Source organism: Oncorhynchus clarkii, chromosome 2 (assembly GCF_045791955.1).
Source record: "Oncorhynchus clarkii lewisi isolate Uvic-CL-2024 chromosome 2, UVic_Ocla_1.0, whole genome shotgun sequence".
Classification (NCBI taxonomy): Eukaryota; Metazoa; Chordata; class Actinopteri; order Salmoniformes; family Salmonidae; genus Oncorhynchus; species Oncorhynchus clarkii.
In genome coordinates this window covers 11722043-11729159 of record NC_092148.1, presented here as the reverse complement: position 1 = coordinate 11729159, position 7117 = coordinate 11722043, and positions in this window count along the sequence as shown.

Sequence of the window (7117 nt, the reverse complement as noted above, 5' to 3'; positions counted from 1 at the left end):
CGGCAGACTGTGTATATCTATGGCTCTGGTGACTAGGGCAGGCTAGAGTAGAATCACAGTTTATATTTGAAGTCCAAACATATAGATACATATCTGTGTTAGTGATTGTTGGAGCAAGCAAGAGAGATGAAGTGGAAGATAATGGCAGCACACAGTGGGAGGGACGATACAGCTGTCAGAAAAGACGAGGATGATGATGACAAAGATAGCAATGGGGCTCGTTGCATCTTGCTGCTGATTGGAGGAGGGTTAGTTGGTCAATTCTAAGGCGACCAATAAGATAGGCACTTCCTGATTTCCAGCTACACCTCCCTTTTACCTCTCGCTCTTCACCAAAGTGTAATATTTTGTCATTATATGATTAATCATAGTATGAGATTACTAATCACTGTAAAGTTAGTCATCATATTGATCAGTAACTATAGGAGCGATTGATCCACTTGTAGTTTTGTTGTCCAAGTTGTGTGGTGTTTAGCTTCGGTCCAATATGTTCACACAACTTCTGTAACTGAATTGTGTGTTTTGGTGCAACACTTAATACTGCTTCCTCGTAAACTGTGGATCTGGGTTTATTTGTTCCGCCTAGCTTCCTGTAAATGCATGCCTCTCTCTCTCTATTCCCTCCTTTTCCCTCGTTCCTCACCTCCTCTGGCTCCTGTCTGCTTTCATTCTGTCTTTCATCTCTGTTTGTCTGATCCTCCTTTCATCTTTCACAGAGCTTTTGTAGTTAACTACTGTTCCAGAGACATTCACAGATGCTCTCTACCTCTCTCCATCTCTGACTTTTCCCTCTCTCTACTGTAGCTCTCTCTATCATTCCCTCCCTCCCCCTCCTTTCTTCCCTCCCTTGTCCTGGTGTCATGTCCAGTGCTGTTTGATGTTTTCTGTGGGTAGCAACAGAGCATTCCTCTTTTAACCCTTGATACCATGTTGCCTAGATTATATTTAAGGACCAAATGTTTTATTTGTGATCACAGCTTTAGCTTTTGAGCAAAATCAATGAAATGATAGTTGTTGATGATGATGTGGTAAGAATGTTTTTGATGATAGCTAGAATAAAGCACATTTAGAAAGTCAGTTTGTCTTTGGTGCATTGAGAAGAAGGCGAGAGAGAAAGTGTGTGTATGTGTGCGCGTGTGTGCGCGCGTGCGCGTGCGCGCGTGTGTGTGTCCTGCCCGGTAATCCTGAACACCTCCAGAGGTGAAGCAGACTCATATCCAAGGTGACGCTTGTGGATGGGAACGCTGGGATCACTGTTGCTCTCGACTCTTAACTAAATCAATATCCTCCTGCACAGGGAAGGATTATACCATGTCTAATACACAGCCTGACCCTCCTGACTATCTCTCTCCCTCACTCCATCTAATCTGTGTTCAAAGGGGTTCAAGAGTCTCATTTCCACACTATGTTGTGTTTGGCGGTGATTGATTTATTTTTCACCTTTGGAGGATTGTGAGGCATTAGAATGTTGGATTTACACTCAGAGTCATTTGCATTAAGGCCTGGAATTAAATATTGTACTGAAGGGAACAATCATGATCTTTGGAGGGATGCATGATTGTTAGAGGGATGTATAGGGACTTACTGTGTACATTCTACTCTATTCTAAAGGGACTCTGAGGCTATTCTCAGACATTTACTTAGCGGACAGCAAATACTATATACAGAATACAAAACAACTTTGTTCATACCTTTGGATTTAAATCTAGACATTAAAGATCTATATACTTTAAACCTATAACAATAGACTGTATAGCTACTCTTGTGAGAGATGTAGGCCTACCCTTCAGACACATTAAGAAGTGAACGCTTGTAAGTACCAAGCTGTCATCTACACATTGACCACTAGATGGGGGTCAGCACCTAAACCAGACTCCTGTCTGCATTCCAGGAAAAGGTAGCAGCTTAGGATAGCCACATAGTTAATGTTACACCGTGTATTACCTTCACCATGGTGAGGTCTGACAGCCCCTTAAATTGAGATGAAATAAGAGAGCTGTGGAGATATATATGTGGAGAGATGTGAAGAGATGTTGTATATTTGGAGAGATGTATATTTGGAGAGATGTGAAGAGATGTTGTATATGTGGCGAGATGTGAAGAGATGTTGTATATGTGGCGAGATGTGAAGAGATGTTGTATATGTGGAGAGATGTTGTATATGTGGAGAGATGTTGTATATGTGGTGAGATGTGAAGAGGTGTTGTATATGTGGAGAGATGTATAAGTGGAGAGATGTATATTTTGAGAGATGTGGAGAGATGTCTATTTTGAGAGATGTGGAGAGATGGTGTATATGTGGAGAGATGGTGTATATGTGGAGAGATGTTGTATATGTGGAGAGATGGTGTATATGTGGAGAGATGGTGTATATGTGGAGAGATGGTGTATATGTGAAGAGATGGGGTATATGTGGAGAGATGGTGTATATGTGGAGAGATGGTGTATATGTGGAGAGATGGTGTATATGTGGAGAGATGGTGTATATGTGGAGAGATGGTGTATATGTGGAGAGATGGTGTATATGTGGAGAGATGGTGTATATGTGGAGAGATGTTGTATATGTGGAGAGATGGTGTATATGTGGAGAGATGGTGTATATGTGGAGAGATGCTGTATATGTGAAGAGATGGGGTATATGTGGAGAGATGGTGTATATGTGGAGAGATGTTGTAGTATATGTGGAACGATGTGGAGTGTGTAGCAGCATGTAAGAGGTTAACAGCAGTGTCAGACCACAGGATTAGTAGAGAATAAATAGGACTGTAATTGCTGCCTGTCACTCTGGCTCTGAACTAGAGGACCTGCGGGGAAGTCCTATTCTGGGGCCTCAGCACTGGAATCACACAGAAATGTCTTAGAGGATCACTTAAGGCTTGCAGGACATGGACAGAAAGAGAAATGGATTGCAATTATTTATTCAGTATATATTTCAGTGTGTTAAGGATTGTGTGTGTATTTGCAGTGTGTGTGTGTCTCCCTGCAGAGAGTGAGGTGACAGTGGAAACTCTGATCCTCCATCATGTAACAGGTTATTAAGTCTATAAGGGTAGGCTTGGATTCAGCACACCCAGGTGGGTCACACACTCCTCTTGACTACTGGACCAACTGTGTGAGGGTGTGCATTAGTTCCATTGCTGTCAGTGCATTTGAACTTCTGCAAGGAAATTCTTAATTTGATTCTTTGCTTAATGAAATTGAATTCAGGGAGTTTTTGGGGGACAATAAAACAATATTTTAACTTTGTAGGTGAACAACAAGGTTACCCACTGTGCACAGACCACAGTCTAATATTGATTTACATTTGGTTGGTCAACTAACGTGAATTCAATGTGAAATCAACAAAAACAAATCACCATGTCATTGGATTTAGGTTATAAAATGGATGTAAAAATAGAAAATGCCTTTATGTTGATGATTTTTTTTGCTAAACCAATTAGTTTTCCACGTTGAAATGACGTTTTTGCCCATTTGGTCGCGTGAATTGCAGTAACACACACGTCACACACACCACACGCAACAGCAGCCAGATAGGTAGCCAGACCGCAGATTGAGCACAGATTTAAGGTTAGGGGGCGGCAAGGGGAAGGTGGGCTGGGTGGGCTGGGTGGGTAAACCACAAGATGTTATATTTAGACTTCCCATCACTTCAAAATCTGCCATCTCTCTCACACACACACACACACACACACACACACACACACACACACACACACACACACACACACACACACACACACACAGGGGAGGTGTTTGAGAGAAGGGGGGTGTATGCAGGAGCAAAGAGCGCAAGATGCAAAACTTAGAAAGGATAAGGTGATTCCTTCTGCTGTGTAGTTACCACTTCAAACAGGAAGCTGATGTGTGTGTGTAGTTTGCTACGAGGGGAGGGGTGTGTGCACAGTGCATGTGACTCTAACCTCATTCTCTCTCTAGTGTGTCTCAAGATTCTTGCATCAGCCCTGTGTTGTCATACACTCTTCAGTCTCCCTCTGCACTGGAAACAGTGAATCACTTACAGTAGAAAATGTCCTCTTTACCAAAAATGTGATTTTGAATTGCCTTCAGTATATCACAAGATCACAAACACACACACACACACACACACACAGTGAGATATTATTCTTACATGAAAGTCCCCCAGCGGTTTCAGTAGAGTGGGTGTCCCCCAGCTACTGTAGCCTGTACTGCTTCTAGTCTTCTCAGAATTTGGGGCAAAGTCTCTAAGAGTTATTAGAAGGAGATTGGAGTTATTTTAACACTCCAATCAGCCACCATGAGACGGCTGCTTGTCATAGCTGTCCGTAAATATATGGCAGGGGATGTGACTTGTGACTGAGGCTGAGTAGTAGCCTACATACCCTGTATATACTGTATGTGCACCTGCTGGTTTCTCTGTCTCTATGGTCACCTCTTGTCTTGGTCGCCATGGCTTCATTTGCAAATGAAATGCTTAAGGTGCGCATAGAGAGAGAGATGCAGGGAGGTGGGAAAGAGAGAGAGAGAGATGTACAGTAACAGCCTGACAGAGGCAGATAAACTGCACGAGCACCATAAATAGCGCGTTTAAATAAGGCGATCCATTTCAAGTGGAAATGTCCGCTGCAGCTGGCACACGCATATGCCCTCAAACGATTATCTCCATCTCTGTGCCCACCTCTTAGCCCCGCTGTGATCCCTCACAGACCTTCAACCTGCCCCGCGGGTCTCTATAACAACATGCCCACCTCGGCCCTCCTTCCCTCCCACCTCGCTACGACAGACACTTCCGCTGGCCTATCGCACCGTGGCCGACCCCTGTGCCCTGCCCACCCCAGCGGTCCCTCTCCAGCCCCGCTAGAGCCAATCCGCGACGGGGTGTAAAGTAGGACAAGCCGCTTCCTGGTTCAAGGAGGAGCTGCCTGGAGTTGGAATGGGCCAGCGGAGTCAGAGAGGGGGGAGAACAGCCCAGCGAGCCGGCGGTCTGCAAAGAGAGAGCCGAGGCAGGGGGATATAAACGCCGGCAGAGAGACAAGAAGAAGCGGATATTACAGAGAACTCCCGGGCAATACGTGGTTCGTCAGAGGGACTGGTGTGAGATTTTGGACAGTGCCGAGAGAGCGGTGACCCCCGGGGAGCGACGAGGGGGGGAGAGAGGCTGGTGGGAGTGAATCCAGGAAGTACAGAAGCCGGTCAGGTGGGACGCGACGAGATAACATAGGTGACACCGGCGCACAGGTAAACCCGCTCCCTCACTCGCTCTCTGTTTTGGGGGGTTATTATGGAATTCTTAAAGTTAGGACTTTACGCTTGTCTTTCCCATTTTCTATAACAACCGCTCCCGATCCCCCCCCCCCCCCCAGGTCCTAACCGGGGTTACGGGAGGACTACGTCATGGGTATTCGGTAACTCCTGTGTGACGTGTCGACAATAATTTATCCCAATGATTTTCGCGCTCTCTTTTCCTAGAGGCTTATTTTGACACAAGAACGCATACTATTTAAATTACATTAACAGAGAATATTTATGTGATCTCAGGTTAGTTGCTCTGTGTTGCTACCTGTGTGGATGTGGCCAGGTGAACAAGCAGGGTCGACGGGTACACTTCTGGAGGCTTGGCTTCTAATTATAGCAGCGAACATCGGCTGACATCCAAAACCTAACCTGTTCTCACGCACATCGCCGGCCTCTGTAGGCAATAAGCCATGTGCTCCACCACAGGGCAACTTTGGCCACGAATTCTATTATTCCACGACCCTTTCAGTGGGCTATGCTGTTGTCACGACACGTTGACACGACACGTTGACATATCCTTTATCTTAAATTGTATAGCTCTGTTGCTGATGTAATGTTCTTGAAATGTATATTAATGCTGGATGGATGAGGGCTTTTAAATGTATAAAACTTAGGCTATGGATGGTGGGAGGCTGTCATGTGTGCCTGTGACTGCATGTGTGTGTGTGTGGGTTGCTGACTCGCCCCTCTTGTGGTACAGACAGACCTGCTGAACCTGCCAAACTGGCTTGGGTTTGGTCCTCTGTCTGAGTTTGTTGTTTGATATACCACTTTATGGACACCATGATATTAGTCCAATCCACTGAAGGGTTTCTGGTCTACAATGTTTATTTTTCACACAATAGTTCTCCAAACAGTGTTGGGTCTAGACCTGAACTTCAGTGCACCTGGAAGGAATAAGGAAAACATTTTCCCTGTAACAGTATGTAGGCTAATATTTGTACTGTGGGTTTCCGTGTGTGATCTTGACAAATAGGTATTGTTGACGTCTGCGATGCAGATTAGATTTGACACAAACCCCAACTCTGTGAATAATTCCACTATTTAGTGTGAGAGATGGAAGGGAAAAGAGAGCGAGAAGCAGAAACAGTTCTGCACTATCAACCCTAATTGCCACTTGTCTGAATTGAAGCAGTCTTACTACCAACTAAAGGACAGTTGGGAGACCTGGAAAGTCTGTGTAGACTGTCTTTGGCTTAGTGGTAACTGATCTACCCCTCCCTCTCTTCTCATCTCTCCTTCTGGTGTCATGGTAACTGAATTACTCCTGTCATTTACTAGATCGGACTGTTCTCATGAACCCTCTCTCTCCCTACCACACACATGTACACACTCACAAACACCAAATTACATTTAAATGCACCTTCTCGATTCTGACAGATAATGGGTATAGTCGCTGCTCTTGCCACTGAGTATGGGATAGTGCAGAGTGTGTGTGTCTGAGGATGTCTGTGGTCCTACACAGGTGTGTGCTGTGCCTGTTTCCCAGCCCTGTTCATTGTTAGTGTAGGCCACTTCTGCTCTGTGGCCTGGTGAAGTGGGAAGTGGTCTTTCTCCGTCCCCCACCCTGAACCCCTCACCATGTCTAACACATCATCTGACACACTGTGTGTTTAGGTTCATTTTCTTTCTTTTTATTCACTCTTTATATCCCACTTCTCGTTTATCTTTTGATCTCCTGTTTGTCTCTCTTTTCCTTCACCTTATTCCCTCAGTATTTGACCCCGTTCCTTTCCTTCCCTGTGTCTCTGTCTCACGAAGCAGATATTAAATACTGTGCCTAGAGAAAGTATTCAACCCCCTTGACTTATCCAAAGTTTGTTGCATCAATGTGGGATTCAAA